Source organism: Giraffa tippelskirchi, chromosome 5 (assembly GCF_054371585.1).
Source record: "Giraffa tippelskirchi isolate mGirTip1 chromosome 5, T2T-mGirTip1v1.2.pri, whole genome shotgun sequence".
Classification (NCBI taxonomy): Eukaryota; Metazoa; Chordata; class Mammalia; order Artiodactyla; family Giraffidae; genus Giraffa; species Giraffa tippelskirchi.
Window position 1 is genome coordinate 22,693,118 of NC_137279.1, and position 17,829 is coordinate 22,710,946.

General features: G+C 36.9%; 1 protein-coding gene across 12 annotated transcripts in view; it reads left to right on the top strand.

Annotated features, from left to right (window-relative positions):
- COP1 (COP1 E3 ubiquitin ligase) overlaps positions 1-17,829 on the top strand; it is a 218,880-nt gene that overhangs the window by 69,269 nt on the left and 131,782 nt on the right. The window lies entirely within an intron of this gene.

A 17,829-nucleotide genomic window follows, 5' to 3' on the forward strand; every position in this document is an offset into this window, starting at 1 on the left:
TAATGAACACAACTCCTGAGAAATTACATTTGGTCATGATGTAGAAATGAGATTCAGATGGCCCATCTGTTGCCTTTATGCTTTAAATTTCATGCCAGGGACAGTTAGTAGAATATTATAATACTATGAATTTAGCAATGAATTAAAAGTTTGGTGGATTTCTCAAAATAATAGTAGCTTTGAATATATTGTGATTAAAATCAGATGACATTAAAAATCTATAATTTGAGAAAATGAAATGGTAATATTAGGGAAAAGTTAGTTAAACTAATACCTTTGACTTTGCCACTATCCTGTTGAATTAGGTAGATCTGTTTGTTTAGACATCTCTGCTAGTTTCTTTATAACTCCCCATTATCAATTTAATTAAGTCTTCCCTTCTGTATTCTCTATAGAGCAGAAATTACGTATATCTTACTCATGACTGTTTCCCTAGATTTTAAGTAGCGGTAGTGACTGGCCTCCTTCAGTATGTTTTTGTGAAATATGGTGAATGTCTATAGTCCCTATGTAAATTTAAAGTTCTATTGATGAAATATCTACTACCTGACATTTGAATTTGAACTTTTTTGTTGTGTTCAGAGTAAGAGAAATTTTACATGTTTTTAACTTGCTAATCCATTCACGATTGTGGTCCAGCAGAAGCTTTTTAGACAGATAGTTTTAGAATAACACATGGATTTTCAAGCAGTCCAGTGACAGTACAGGAGATTACACTAACTTCACAGCCAGTGCCAGATCAGGAAAGCCGTTTTACATCTAGTTTGGGATGATATGTGGGGAAGGGACACAAGGAATATTCTAGTAAAATAACATTCCTGGTATGTTTGATATATTTCATTAACCATTTTATAGAGAATCCTCATGAGTGCTAAGTGATTCTGGGGTCACTTTACTTGTGTAATTCAGCTTGTTTTTGTTCATATTTTATTTTCTTTAAAACACTTGGGAATGATTCAGTCTGTGGGATATTATCTTTAGCTTAGCATTCATTTGCTGATGTATGTGGGATCTGTGTAAATGGAATATTTATTATGAGAGTGCATCCAGGCAAGTAAAAGTTGTCATATCACAACGTCTTCTCTAATAAACTGATAATTCTCATTATCAGATCACTCTCTCTGTCATATCACTTTAATATAGCATTTCTTTCTATCTGTTGTGACCAGGTCTTTGTTACCATCTGAGCTACCAGGGAAGCCCCTGGTCTTTGTTAATCTCTCGCTGGTGACTTTTAATAACATATTAACAATATAGTATTATGTTCATTTAACTGGCTTTTTAAAATTTAATGCCTCTGATGCACTGGGCACTGTTTTAAGTGTTGAATGTAGCTGGAAAGTCTCTCTCTTTATGGAACTTCCCTTTGGGGGGTGTGTGTGTGTGTGTGTGTGTGTAGGTTGAAGGAGATGCTAAATAAGAAAAAATAAAATATAATATTTGTACATGACATATAAGTAGTATCCCAGGAAGGAAGTTAGACGTATTAGAAAGCTGACACATGAATGAAGTGAGGAGAAGAGATAATAAAAAGTCACGGGGTAGTTTTGAGTAGGGTCTATTTTAGATTATAAAATACTTACAGGGGTTCACTTGTAGAGGATAGAGAAGAGACTTTCTGTCTCTCCCAACCCCCTGCAATTGGAAGCTAGGAGGAATGTTAGGAACATTGCAGGAATCCATAAAGAGGAAATGGACTTTTTATTGGATTTTATAGGACTTTATTGGTGGAAGAGAAGAGAAGTGGTTGTATTACAAAGTAAAGTGGCCAGTCTCATGAGAGATGTAGGAATTCATGATGTCTGTGAAAACTTTGTTGAATTACTAAAATCGTATGGAACACTATTGTCAGATGATGTGGTCAGTTAGACTGGTTCACAGTTGAAGATGGAAAAACAGGCAAACATGATATTTTCTTCAAAGGAGTGTTCTGATTTTTTTCTTAAAATACATTCTTTATCACTTAAGATTTAAGAGAGACACTTGGGAAAATGATGGTAGCTTTGAATATTCTTGGGAAATAAACCTTAAGATGTGGAATTAAACATGGGAAGAATGTTATGCTATCAATATTGAAGTTTGGTTTATTTTTAAGAAGTAGTATATAGTTGAAATATAATCCCCCCCATAATTATTATCATCATTATTTAAATGCCAGGTTTTGTTTTCATTCCTCATTGTAATGTTTTGGTCTCTTTTAGGAGGTTTACTTTAAAAAAGAGTTTTTGTGGATTCATTTTTTTCCTAATAAGATCATTAAATCCCTTACATTGATTTTGGGTTTATGGTGAGGGTTATATACTTAATGTAAAGAGAAACAGAAGTCATATAACTATTGGTTTACACCTCCCTCCCCAGGAATTTGTCTTCTGTATACCATAATTGGCTGTAATTGTCATATCCTGTCTATTCTCTTCCTGCTGCCTTGTTTAGACCCCAAGTGTCTCATAGAGTCATGCAATAGTCTTTTAACTATACTCCTACAGTGTATTGTGAGGATTCTCATCATGTTGCTGCTGCTGCTGCTGCCGCCTCTTAAGTCGCTTCAGTCGTGTCCAACTCTATGCGACCCCATAGACGGTAGCCCACCAGGCTCCCCTGTCCCCGGGATTATCCAGGCAAGAACACTGGAGTGGGTTGCCATTTCCTTCTTCAGTGCATGAAAGTGAAAAGTGAAACTGAAGTTACTCAGTCATGTCCGACCCTTAGCGACCCCATGGACTGCAGCCTACCAGGCTCCTCCGTCCATGGGAGTTTCCAGGCAAGAGTACTGGAGTGGGGTGCCATTTCCTTCTCCGCTCATCATGTTACTTTCCTTAAAATCGTTCAGTGACTTTCCATTGTATTTAAATTGGCTTAGATCACTTTTGTATGGCCTTACATAATCCCCTTTACCTTGCCTACTATTTTTGTGCTTTAGAATTTAACTCCCCAAATGGGGTATTAGGGTAGCTTTATTATGTATTATTTTTTGCTTAGAAATTCCTCTGTTCCTCTCTTAAGTAGCTACCCACCCTCTAGTCATCCCCAAGAATCCAGCCAAGGATGAGCTTTATTCTTTTTTGATACACCAGTTCCCTTAGAAAATGAAGTGGAGGAAGGAAGTGCAAGATAGAATTAACTACCAGTTTTTAAAAACATTTCCTATTTATTTTGTTCCCATTCTATACTATGTGTGCTAGTTTGGGTAGATTTCACATGCTGTACTATAATCCTGTTAATACTGGAATTTTCTTACACTCCTGCATTTTTATATGAGCATTTATACATAATAGAACTTAAAATAGGTTTTTGAGTAAATGTATGTGTCACCTAGAATGTAGTTTAATTTTCATAGCTTGTGAAAACTTGATTGAAGCATGACCTTTTGTATACTTAATAAGTAAACTAATTAATCTTTAAAAAAAAAAACTGTCAGGCTTCATTGGGGTGAGTGAAGTTGGAGGTGAATATGTGATTATTTCCTTAATAAAATCGGTTTAAATTTTGTAAAACTTTTAAGCCTTCATTCATTGCATATTTTTCTTATTGGAATTAGTTCAAACCTGAAGATTGCTGCTTTTAGGACATTTTTAGTTCTTTAGATCCTGAGGAAGAAAGTCTTCACAATTCAGAGGATAAACTATAGCTTGTACTTCTTTGTTACATTTCTCTTTGTATTAAATTATGAGTAAATTAGAGAGTAATAGGCAAGCACAGTCGCTTTTGCCAAATGATTTTTTTTTTAATCCGAGAGTATGAAACATTTTAGTCAAATCTTCTTCTTAACAATGACACTGATAAGTTGGTTTAGATTAAAATATTCTTAGACCGAAAAAACCTAGAGTCTAAAGTTTAGATTTTAGTCCTCTTCAAAGCCATTTATTGCCAGTGGTTTTGCTTGTAATTTTAAAAATGCATCTCATTGACATGATTTCTGTCTTAGAAATAATTGTCTCATAATTGCTTCATTCTTTGTCTTTAAATCAAGCAAGTATTTCAGAACTGTTATTTATTATTCGCTAACTTCTGGTTTTAGAACTCCAAAGAACCTGGTTTAAAGATAATGTATTAGTTGAAGCTTCTCTGCCTGGAGGTGAATATGCTTTAATATGATCCAGATAGTTACTAGAGTTAAATTTGCAGAATAACTCTTGTTTTCCTGTGGTAAAGTAGTAAATAAATACAAATAGTAAATAAGATTGATCTAGAATCTCTGATCTTTCAAATGCTTTTGCCAGTAATAGACTTGCTATTGATCATATTTAATTCATTTTAAAGACACATTCGTAAGTTTAAATTGTGACTCAGAGGTTAAAGTGTCTGCCTCTGACGCAGGAGACCCGGGTTCGATCCCTGGGTTGGGAAGATTCCCTGGAGAAGGAAATGGCAACCCACTCCAGTATTCTTGTCTGGAGAATCCCATGGACGGAGGAGCCTGGTAGGCTACAGTCCATGGGGTCGCAAAGAGTCGGACACAACTGAGCGACTTCACCTTCACTTTATGTAAGTTTTCTGTGGTATAGAACAGGGATATTTATAAATAAAATTTATAGGTAAGACTTTTATATGAGATACTTTTGCTTTTATTTACTCTAATTAGATATTTTTGAGGCTTAAACTTTCATTTGTCTGTCATTTTTGACAAAGGTCCAGATAAATCAAAATGAAGGGAAAAGCAAGGGGTCACTTTAGGAATGCTAGAATTATTGAACTATTATTAAGAATATGTATGGAGAAGATGATGGCACCCCACTCCGGTACTCTTGCCTGGAAAATCCCATGGATGGAGGAGCCTGGTAGGCTGCAGTCCATGGGGTCGTGAAGAGTCGGACACGACTGAGCGACTTCACTTCCACTTTTCACTTTCATGCGTTGAAAAAGGAAATGGCAACCCACTCCAGTGTTCTTGCCTGGAGAATCCCAGGGACGGTGGAGCCTGGTGGGCTGCTGTCTATGGGGTCGCACAGACGGACACGACTGAAGCGACTTAGCAGCAGCAGCAGCAGCAAGAATATGTATACACACACACACACACACACACACACACGCAAGGGGTCACCTTAGGGATGCCAGAATTATTTAACTCTTATTAAGAATATGTGTGTATATATATATATATATATACACACACACACACACATGCGCACAGATACACACACTAGTGGGTCAGTACCTTGTGAATTTCTAAACTTTATAATTTGACTGAATAAACTGATAATGTTCAAGGAATTTGGTCTCTTGAGAAACCTGTATGCAGGTCAGGAAGCAACAGTTAGAACTGGACATGGAACAACAGACTGGTTCCAAATTGGAAAAGGAGTACGTCAAGGCTGTATATTGTCACCCTGCTTATTTAACTTATGTGCAGAGTACATTATGAGAAACGCTGGGCTGGAGGAAGCACAAGCTGGAATCAAGATTGCTGGGAGAAATATCAATAACCTCAGATATGCAGATGACACCACCCTTATGGCAGAAAGTGAAGAAGAACTAAAGAGCCTCTTGATGAAAGTGAAAGAAGAGAGTGAAAAAGTTGGCCTAAAGCTCAACGTTCAGAAAACTAAGATCATGGCATCTGGTCCCATCACTTCATGGGAAATAGATGGGGAAACAGTGGAAACAGTGTCAGACTTTATTTTTTTGGACTCCAAAATCACTGCTGATGGTGATTGCAGCCATGAAATTAAAAGATGCTTACTCCTTGGAAGGAAGGTTATGGCCAACCTAGATAGCGTATTTAAAAGCAGAGACATTACTTTGCCAACAAACGTCCGTCTAGTCAAGGCTTTGGTTTTTCCAGTAGTCATGTATGGATGTGAGAGTTGGATGGTGAAGAAAGCTGAGCGCCGCAGAATTGATGCTTTTGAACTGTGGTGTTGGAGAAGACTCTTGAGAGTCCCTTGGACTGCAGGGAGATCCAGTCAGTCCATCCTAAAGGAGATCAGTCCTGGGTGTTCGTTGGAAGGACTGATGTTGAAGCTGAAACTCCAATACTTGGGCCACCTCATGCGAAGAGTTGACTCATTGGAAAAGACCCTAATGCTGGGTAGGATTGGAGGCAGGACGAGAAGGGGACGACAGAGGATGAGATGGTTGGATGGCATCACTGACTCGATGGACATGAGTTTGGGTAAACTCTGGGAGTTGGTGATGGACAGGGAGGCCTGGAGTGCTGCAATTCATGGGGTCGCAAAGAGTCGGACACAACTGAGCGACTAAACTGAACTGAACTGAATGGCTGCTGAACTAGGATAAGAAGTTACTCTTTAACTCACACACAGAACTCTATGCAGTTATGCTTGCCCCAGTGACACTCTGCCTTCTCCAGAGTCATTAAAAAAAAAAAAATGTGTGTGGTGGGGAAAGGGTGGGTGGTGGTTATAATGGCTCTTTGGTGTAGTGAATGAAAATGATCTCATCTTCTGTATTGCTGCATATTGAGTCTTTGGCTGGATGGTGACCCACAACCAGAGTAGTGTCAATGGCTTCTTCACATAATAATGCTTACATTTTTGGTACTTTTTGGCAATTATTATTGGTTCAACTGCTTTATTTTACTTGGGATGGTAACGTTTTAAATTTTTATTTACTTTAATTTTTATTTATTTATTTTGGCTGTGCCACACAGCTTGTGAGATATAAATAGTCCCCCAAATAGGTTCGAACCTGGGCCCTTGGCAGTGAACGCATGGATTCCTAACCACTAAACTGCTGGGGAATTTCCCAAGAAAGCATTTTATTAAAATGTAGGCGTCAAAACGTTTTTATAGTCAAGTCTGACTCGATGCCTTACAGATTGGTCACTAATTTATTATATATTTTAAACAAATCTTCTACATAAACCAAGAGGTTTCTTTTGTTTTAATTTTTTATATTTCTTCTTCTTATTTTTCCTTTTTTTCTTTAAAAAAAAATCTTTTTCTTTTACGAACCCTTGTATTGTGGGCTGACTTTCAACAGATCGAAGCTAGGGAGCTGCTATACTATATACAAAAGCCTGACCAGAAGCAGGTCGTCTGCAGATGGTTTAGCACCAGGTTCTCCACGAACGTGCAGTGCGTGACAAGTGAGGCGGCGGCAGCTTTTCCACCTGCATGTAAAGAGTTTTTAATGTAACATTTCCCTTTATTCAGGAGGAGAATTCTACAATATAGAAAATTCTCCATACACAGCCTGACACTATTTTCCATATCTCCAAAGTTAGATAGTTATGAACAGATCTTAAGAAATCTCTGCTATACTCGGCATTTATTGTTGTGATTACTAAGGACTGCATGCGTTAACTCTGGCCCTGTAACATGCAGAGGAGTTGAACTTGATGCCATAGACAATGAAGGACATTGAAGAATCTTAAGGAATTTTCAACTTGAACAAAGAAACAGAAAACACAGAAAGCAAATTTGCTTGGCACTTATGTAAAAGATAATCTTCATACATCTGCAGTCTCATTGACTGCAGATTCTTGGGCGCTTAGCTTTCTTTATAGTCCAACTTTCATATCCATACATGACTGCTAGAAAAACCATAGCTTTGACTAGACGGACCTTTGTTGGCAAAGTAATGTCTCTGCTTTTTAATATGCTGTCCAGGTTGGTCATAGCTTTTCTTTCAAGGAGCAAGCATCTTTTAAAAAATGGCTACAGTCACCATCTAAAGCGATTTTGGAGCCCAAGAAAATAAAGTCTCTCACTGTTTCCCCATCTATTTGTCATGAAGTGGGGGGACCAGATGCCATGATCTTAGTTTTCTGAATGTTGAGTTTTAAGCCAGCATTTTCACTCTCCTCTTTCACTTTGATCAAGAGGCTCTTCAGTTCCCCTTGCTTTCTGCCATAAGGGTGGTGTTATCTGCATATCTGAGGTTATTGATATTTTTCTCTGCAACCTTGATTCCAGCTTGTGCTTCATCCAGCCCAGCATTTCACATGATGTACTCTGCATATAAGTTAAATAAGCAGGGTGACAATATACAGCCTTGATGTACTCCTCTCCTGATTTGGAACCAGTCTGTTGTTCCATGTCTAGTTCTGACTGTTCTGTCTTGAGCTGCATACAGATTTTGCGGGTAAGGTGGTCTGGTATTCCATCTCTTTTAAGAATTTTCCACAGTTTGTTGTGATTCACACAGTCAAAGGCTGTGGCATTGGCAATAAAGCAGAAGTAGATGTTTTTCTGGAACTCTCTTGCTTTTTCTATGATCCAATGCGTGTTGGCAATTAGATCTCTTGTTCCTCTGCCTTTTCTAAATCCAGCTTGACCATCTGGAAGTTCACAGTTCACGTACTGTTGAAGACTGGCTTGGAGGATTTTGAGTATTACTTTGCTAGTGTCTGATATGAGGGCAGTTGTGTGGTAGTTTGAACATTCTTAGGAATTGCCTTTCTTTGGGATTGGAATGAAAACTGACCTTTTCCAGTCCTGTGGCCACTGCTGAGTTTCCAAATTTGCTGGCATATTGAGTGCAGCACTTTCACTGCATCATCTTTTAGGATTTGAAATAGCTCAGCTGGAATTCCATCACCTCCACTAGCTTTGTCTGTAGTGATGTTTCCTAAGGCCCACTAGTAGAGTAGGTATGTCAGGCCTTTTAAATAAATCTTTGGCTTCTTGTTAAAAACTAATTGTCACTGCTTGATGAAGATACTAGCAGTTGTTTCTAATTCTGAAAGCTGAGGTATGAATGGGACAGTATCAACCCAGACTCTTGTTTGACATGTAGTGTTTTGAACCATGCCCTTAAAATCTGATCGTTAGGTCTGAGGTGAGTTCCAGAATATCAAATGCTAGCCTGGAGGATCATACTTGAAAAGTGTATGGTTTAGTGGGCAGTGAATCTGTCAGTATTACTGATAGGTTTTAAAAAATCTCTTAAGTTTTACTGATATGTTTAAAAAATCTCTAAGTATTACTGATAATGTTTTAAAAATCTTTAAGTAAGATATGCTTATTTTCTTTTTCATAAAAGAAAGCTCTGTTGTCCAACACTGAAGTTTTTTTAACTGTCTTAAGCTTATTTCATCTTTGGGAAAGATAGAGTAAAGATTTCTATTTATTTTACTCTCTGCTTTGTTAGGTTACATATCCTTCTATAATGTCTCAAAAATGCCTCAAGTTATGTTCCTGGCTTGAGCGAACCAGAAAAGTTAAAATTAAGTTTCTTGGAAGGAAGCAAATTGTTCTATTGGCATTCCCTATTGATTCTATTCATATTACTCTAATTAGAGCCTCTTGCTGATGGCCTTTTGCCCTTTCACCTTAGAGTCATATAGGGAACTTTTCACCCCTTTGGGTTTACCTTGATTCTGGGAGGTCAGGGATGGGAGAGGCTGGGAAAATCAAAAGTATGCATTGTAATGGTAGCTTAGATGTAAGTATCACTGGATGCAAGGGTAGAATTTCATGTGCTGTCACCATTTTCTGTTTCTGCATTACCTGTCTCTCCAGTCCCCAGGTTCCAGTGTATTTTCCCCATTCTCCAGATCCTCTACCTGTGAATCTTTTGTTGCTGTTTCGGGAACGCTTCCTCTACTTTCTTTGCTTTTAAAACTTTTTTCTCAGATTATTTCAGAGAACTGGGTTTTTGTAACAGTAAGATTTGTGGCAACTATATCATCTGATAATCACAAATTTCTCCCCTATGAATTACAACTAAATTGTAATCTATTCCCACTCATTGATAAGTGGTAATAGAATATAAAGAAATAAAATGGAGCACTTAGCCTAACAAACTGGGACTTTTGCTAGTTTCATTGGAGGTGGATCGATCTTGTCAGTCTTTTTCTTTTGAGCTTATTATCCTGTTTTTGAAAATTTTCCAAGGAAGTTATTTACTTTCAAAGGCAGTAATGCAGTAGATTCAGACCTGTTCAATCTTTCAGAAATTTTCCCTCACATTTGCTTTTTACACCTGCAGCAGTTAAGTTTCTCTCTGAGGAAGCTCTTGTAAGGCAGACTTTAAAGTGAATTGCCCTTTTGCTTTTCTTTTTAAACTTTAGAGATACTGTGGAATTACAGACCTTTTAAAAGGCAACATAATATTAGATTCATGCAGTCTTCCTATGCACTGTATAACTACAACTGTTTCTAACCATCTATAACTAAATGGGAACAGAGGGTGTTGGGGAAAGTTTTTCCTATATATCTGAAATACTTTGATAACTTCTGTTCTTTGAAGAGTAAGTTGAATCTCTGTTCCCTAAAGATTATAGATGTGCATTCTGAAGCCCAATGGTTTTTATTATCAAACTGCTCTTGTGTTCCCCAAGTAAATCCAAAGCTTATATGACATATGCTGCTGCTGCTGCTAAGTCGCTTCAGTCGTGGCCGACTCTGTGCGACCCCATAGACGGCAGCCCACCAGGCTCCACCGTCCCTGGGATCCTTCAGGCAAGAACACTGGAGTGGGTTGCCATTTCCTTCTCCAATGCATGAAAGTGAAAAGTAAAAGTGAAGTCACTCAGTCGTGTTCAACTCGTAGGTTTTCATAAATTTTGGGGAGCCCTTTGGGTCAGATGTCTTTCAGTATATAATGTTGTGTCTGTGCCCCTATACACTCACCAGTTTTAGAAAGGTAACAGTACGTATGCCATATATCACATATACTGATGGAGGAGGAATAGGCAGTTCCTTAAGCAAATTAAAATTTCAGCATTGAAACATACACATTAACAGTGAGGTAAATGGTATTAAATGTATTCTGATCAGGTTTTCACTTCAAAAAAGTTACAAAGAGTATTTGATTTTCATAGTTCTGGATTTTAGGAATTGAAATTTTATGTAATCTTTTTAAGCCCAATATTTTTAAAATCCAGACTATGTATTGCTGAAAAGGCCATTGTAATCACCAATGTATATTTATATAAAATCTGTTGTAAAATACCTTGTTGAAATTCTTACAAATGCCATGAATGAGTAGTAGTAGTACTGTCTATTCTAATAATCTGAGACACTGTAGAAGAAAATATTTCATGTTAATTTTCAGTTGAATTTGCAGCAAAATCAGGAAATTATTTCTACCCTAGAGGAGACTTGTACTTGGAAAAGTTGTAACTGTCAGAGTAGTAGAGCATATGTGTATTAGGTACTGTTTTGTAATTTTATGTATTATCTCATACAGCCCTCAGAATAGATGCCATATATCCTTTTCCTTTCACAAAGGAGGAAATTGAGTCATAGAGATGAAGCATTTGCCCAGCATCACACAGTTATAGTAGCGTAATCAGTATTCTAAAGCAGGCATGCTTACTCTAGAGCCTGTAAAGCCTTGGGAGGTAAGGATTTTAGAGATTATCGAGTTGATAATAAAGGTCAAAAAAGAAAATCAGTAAAAACTTACAGTTCAAAAATGGTAGGTAGTGAGTTTTAAAGAAGAGAAAGCATATGTTACTTTGGCAGTCTTTGGTGAGGATTCTGTAATTATACTGCCTGGGTTCAAATTTCAGGTCCACAGCTTATTAGCAGTTTGACCTTAGGCAAATTTATTGTTAACTTCTGTACACTGCAGTTTTCTCATTAGTGAAATAAGGATAATAATACCTAGCTTGACTAATACAATGTAATAGTACATTTAAAGAAATGAAAGAATAATGCCTGACACATACTAAACACTCAGTAGATGGTAGCACTCAATAGATTAGTTATGTTGATTTTATATGATTTGTTTGAATAGTTGTATCAAATGTAGGGGTATGTAGAATTAGAAAGGAAAACTCGAAAATGAAGAGCAATTTCTAGTATCTCCTAAGATGCCTGCAAAATTAGGGCCATGAAAATTTGGGTTGTTAGTAAATGGGATTTACCTTTAATTTGAAATTCAGTGCATCTGTGTTAAGTAACTGACAGAAAAGCATTATTTTGAAGAACGCAAGTTATTTAGCTTTTGATCTGTTTATAATACTAGGGATTACTGCCTTGGTAGGAAGGAAATAAAATAGTAACAGACTTTGCTATTAAAAAACATTAAAAACATATTTTGTTTTAATTAATCATTATTAAAATAAATCAGATTATTTTCATGTTACATGTTGCTCAGGATGTGTTGTTTTGAGAAAACTGATTCAATAATTTTACCTGGAATACTGTACTAGAAAGGAACAGGGTTTGGCTGTAGCCCCATATTGTTTATTAAATGTAGAGTTTATTTTCTTCTGTCTTAAGTTTATACTAATGAAAAAACAAATTAGTGACAGCGCTTAGTCTAATTTCATATGTGCATGCAGCTTTTTTTGTTTTGGTTCATTCAATTTACTTATTTAAACATTTATTTAGTTTATTTTCTTTCCTTTTTAATTTATTTATTTTAGTTGGAGGCTAATTACTTTACAATATTGTAGTGGTTTTTGCCATACATTGATATGAATCAGCCATGGGTTTACATGTGTTCCCCATCCTGAACCCCCCTCCCACCTCCCTCCCCATCCCATCCCTCTGGGTCATCCCACTGCACCAGCCCTGAGCACCTGTCTCATGCATCAAACCTCGACTGGCAATCTGTTTCACATATAATAACATACATGTTTCACTGCTATTCTCTCAGATCATCCCACCCTTGCCCTCTCCCACAGAGTCCAAAAGTCTGTTCTTTACATCTGTGTCTCTTTTTCTGTCTCGCATATAGGGTTATTGTTACCATCTTTCTAAATTCCATATACATGTGTTAGTATACTGTATTGGTGTTTTTCTTTCTGGCTTACTTCACTCTGTATAATGGGCTCCAGTTTCATCCACCTCATTAGAACTGATTCAACTGTATTCTTTTTAATGGCTGAATAATATTCCATTGTGTATATGTACCACAGCTTTCTTATCCATTCATCTGTTGATGGACATCTAGGTTGCTTCCATGTCCTGGCTATTGTAAACAGTGCTGCAGTGAACATTGGGGTACATGTGTCTCTTTCAATTCTGGTTTCCTCAGTGTGTATGCCCAGTAGTGGGATTGCTGGGTCATATGGCAGTTCTATTTCCAGTTTTTTAAGGAATCTCCACACTGTTCTCCATAGTGGCTGTACTAGTTTGCATTCCCCCCAACAGTGTAAGAGGGTTCCCTTTTCTCCACACCCTCTCCAGCATTTATTGCTTGTAGACTTGGATAGCAGCCATTCTGACTGGTGTGAAATGGTACCTCATTGTGGTTTTGATTTGCATTTCTCTGATAATGAGTGATGTTGAGCATCTTTTCATGTGTTTGTTAGCCATCTGTATGTCTTCTTTGGAGAAATGTCTGTTTAGTTCTTTGGCCCATTTTTTGATTGGGTCATTTATTTTTCTGAAATTGAGCTGCAGGAGTTGCTTGTATATTTTTGAGATTAATTCTTTGTCCATTGCTTCATTTGCTATTATTTTCTCCCATTCTGAAGGCTGTCTTTTCACCTCGCTTATAGTTTCCTTTGTTGTGCAAAAGCTTTTAAGTTTAATTAGGTCCCATTTGTTTATTTTTGCTTTCATTTCCAATACTCTAGGAGGTGGGTCATGGAGGATCCTGCTGTGATTTATGTCGGAGAGTGTTTTGCCTATGTTTTCCTCTAGGAGTTTTATAGTTTCTGGTCTTACATTTAGATCTTTAATCCCTTTTGAGTTTATTTTTGTGTATGGTGTTAGAAAGTGTTCTAGTTTCATTCTTTTACAAGTGGTTGACCAGTTTTCCCAGCACCACTTGTTAAAGAGATTGTCTTTTCTCCATTGTATATTCTTGCCTCCTTTGTCAAAGATAAGCTGTCCATGGGTATGTGGATTTATCTCTGGGCTTTCTATTTTGTTCCATTGATCTATATTTCTGTCTTTGTGCCAGTACCATACTGTCTTGATGACTGAGGCTTTGTAGTAGAGCCTGAAATCAGGCAGGTTGATTCCTCCAGTTCCATTCTTCTTTCTCAAGATTGCTTTGGCTATTCTAGGTTTTTTGTATTTCCATACAAATTGTGAAATGATTTGTTCTAGTTCTCTGAAAAATACCATTGGTAGCTTGATAGGGATTGCATTGAATCCATAGATGCTTTGGGTAGTATACTCATTTTCACTCTATTGATTCTTCCAGTCCATGAACATGGAATATTTCTCCATCTATTTGTGTCCTCTTTGATTTCTTTCATCAGTGTTTTATGGTTTTCTATATATAGGTCTTTTGTTTCTTTAGGTAGATATATTCCTAAGTATTTTATTCTTTTCGTTGCAATGGTGAATGGTATTGTTTCCTTAATTTCTCTGTTTTCTCAGTGTATAGGAATGCAAGGGATTTCTGTGTGTTAATTTTATATCCTGCAACTTTACTATATTCATTGATTAGCTGTAGTAATTTTCTGGTAGAGTTTTTAGGGTTTTGTATGTAGAGGATCATGTCATCTGCAAACAGTGAAAGTTTTACTTCTTCTTTTCCTATCTGGATTCCTTTTATTTCTTTTTCTGTTCTGATTCCTGTGGCCAAAACTTTCAAAACTATGTTGAATAGTAGTGATGAGAGTGGGCACCCTTGCCTTGTTCCTGACTTTAGGGGAAATGCTTCCAAGTTTTCACCATTGAGGGTAATGTTTGCTGTGGGTTTGTCATATATAGCTTTTATTATGTTGAGATATGTTCCTTCTATTCCTGCTTTCTGGAGAGTTTTTATCATAAATGGATGTTGAATTTTGTCTAAGGCTTTTTCTGCATCTATTGAGATAATCATATGGTTTTTATCTTTCAGTTTGTTAATGTGTATTACATTGATTGATTTGCGGATATTAAGGAATCCTTGCATTCCTGGGATAAAGCCCACTTGGTCATGATGTATGATCTTTTTAATATGCTGTAGTTGATTTTCTTTATGTTCACCCTTAAATGATCTTAATACACTTTATTTTGCTTGCATATTAAAATTCTGTATAATTTAATTAGTTGATTTTGTGCCTATTGGTAATTTAAATGTGAATCCTCCTTTCTCAAAAAAAGCTCCATCTAAAACTAGTTACTTATTATTTTTGCCAAAGGTGAATCACTGTTTTCCTGAGCTTCCTATTTATTATAGGTGTATCTTATATGTAAAATTGACTTAACAGTCTATCATTTTTTATTATTTAGATTTTTAAAAATTTCTTTTTTAAATTGACAGTTGATTTGCAATGCTGTGGTAATTTCAGGTGGACAGCATAGTGATTCAGTTTTCTATACACACACACACATATATACACATCATCCATACATATACATATATACATAAATACATATATACACATACATAAATGCATATACATATGCTCTTTTCCAGATTCTTTTTCCTTACAGGTTATTACACAATACAGCGTATAGTTCCCTGTACTTGTATAGTAGGACCTTGTTGCTTACCTGTTTTATATATAGTAGTGTGTATATGTTAATTCCCAAACTTGTAATTTATCCCTCTGCCCCCTTTCCCCTTTGGCACCGTAAATTTGTTTTTTATGTCTGTGAACCTGTTTCTGTTTTGTATATAAGTTCATTTGTAACGGTATGTCTTTTAATTACAAAGTATATCCTTGCTTTTGGAAGCAAATAATTTAAGTGAGAGTAGTTTTGTGACATCTGCTTGCATAACTGAATTTCCTTTGTAACTTAAATTAACAGCAGTTTAGTTTTCATATGTTTTTAGCTGAGCTCCTCCTTGTCATCAGCAAGAACATTAAAATTTTTTTTATCGTCTTATTTTCCTCATGATGAGTATTATTCCTAACCTAGTTTTAGTTCAGTTCAGTCCTCATCCATGTCCAACTCTTAGTGACCCCATAGACTGCAGCATGCCAGGCTTTGCTGTCTATCACCAATTCCCAGAGCTTGCTCAAATTCGTGTCCGTTGAGTCGGTGATGCCATCCAACCATCTCATCCTCTGTCATCCCCTTTTCCTCATGACTTCACTCTTTCCCAGCATCGGTCTTTTCCAGTGAGTCAGTTCTTCACATCACGTGTATTGGAGCTTCAGCTTCAGCATCAGTCCTTCCAATGGGTATTCAGGACTAATTTCTTTTAGGATTGACTGATTGGATCTCCTTGCAGTCCAAGGGACTCTCAAGAGTCTTCTCCAACAACACAGTTCAAAAGAATGAGTTCTTCAGCATTCAGCTTTCTTTATGGCCCAACTCTCTCATCCATACAAGACTACTGAAAAAACCATAACTGTGACTTTATGTACATTTGTTGGCAAAATAATGTCTCTGCTTTTTAATATGCTGTCTAGGTTTGTCGTAGCTTTTCTTCCAAGGGGCAGGCATCTTTTAATTTCATGGCTGCAGTCACCATCTGCAGTGAGTTTCGAGATCAAGAAAATAAAATCTGTCACTATTTCCATTATTTCCCCATCCGTTTGCCATGAAGTAATGGGCCGGATGCCATGATCTTTGTTTTTTGAATGTTGTGTTTTAAGCCAGCTTTTTCACTCTCCTCTTTCACTTCATCAAGAGACTCTTTAGTTCTTCACTTTCTGCTGTAAGGGTGGTGTCATCTGCATGTCTGAGGTTATTGATATTTCTCCTGGCAGTCTTGATTCCAGCTTGTGCTTCATCCAGCCCAGTGTTTTGCATGATGTACTCTGCATATAAGTTAAATAAGCAAGGTCACATTATGTAGCCTTGACATACTCCTTTCCCAATTTGCAACTAGTCTGTTGTTCCATTTCTGGTTCTAACTGTAGCTTCTGGACCTGCATACAGATTTCTCAGGATTTAGATAAGGTGGTCTGGTATTCCCATCTCTTTAAGAATTTTCCACAGTTTGTCATGATCTACACAGTCAAAAGCTTTAGTGTAGTCAATAAAGCAGAAGTAGATGTTTTTCTGGAATTCTCTTGCTTTTTCTATGTTCCAGTGGACGGTGACAAATTGATCTCTGATTTCTATGCCTTTTCTAAATCCAGCTTGAACATCTGGAAGTTCTTGGTTCACATACTGTTGTAGCCTAGCTTGGAGAATTTTGAGCATTACTTGGCTAGCGTGTGAGATGAGTGCAGTTGTGCAGTAGTTTGAACATTCACTGGCATTGCCTTTCTTTGGGATTAGAATGAAAACCGACCTTTTCCAGGCCTGTGGCCACTGCTGAGTTTTCCAAATTTGCTGACATACTGAGTGCAGCACTTTAACAGCATCATCTTTTAGGATTTGAAATAACTCAGCTGGAATTTCATCACCTCCACTAAAACAGTTAAACAGTTAAAAAAACAGCAACCTAAAAATATGAAAGTCAACAATTGCTTCAATAAATGTTAAATAAATAATCTGAAACTATTTCAAATAAATTATAAAAATAAATCCATCAAACTGTGGCAGGAGCAAGAAGAAAATTTTGAAGTAGATCTAATAGAATGCCAGAAGAACTTGGATGGAGTTTCATGACATTGTACATGAGGCAGTGATCAAAACCATTCCCAAGAAAAAGATATGCAAAAAGGCAAAATAGTTGTCTGAGGAGGCTTACAAATAGCTGAGAAAACAAGAGAAGCAAAAGGCAACGGAGAAAAGCTTTGTTCGTAGTGATGCTTCCTAAGGCCCACTTGACTTCACACTCCAGGATGTCTGGCTCTAGGTGAGTGATCACACCGTCATAGTTATCTGGGTCATTAAGATCTTTTTTGTATAGTTCTTCTGTGTATTCTTGCCACCTTTTCTTAATAGCTTCTGCTTCTGTTAGGTCCATACTGTTTCTGTCCTTTATTGTGCCCATCTTTGCATGAAATGTTCCCTTGACATCTCTCGTTTTCTTGAAGAGATCTCTAGTCTTTCCCATTCTGTTGTTTTCCTCTATTTCTTTGCATTGATCACTTAGGAAGGCTTTCTTATCTCACCTTGCTATTCTTTGGAACTCTGCATTCAAATAGGTATTCTTTCCTTTTCTCCTTTGCCTTTTGCT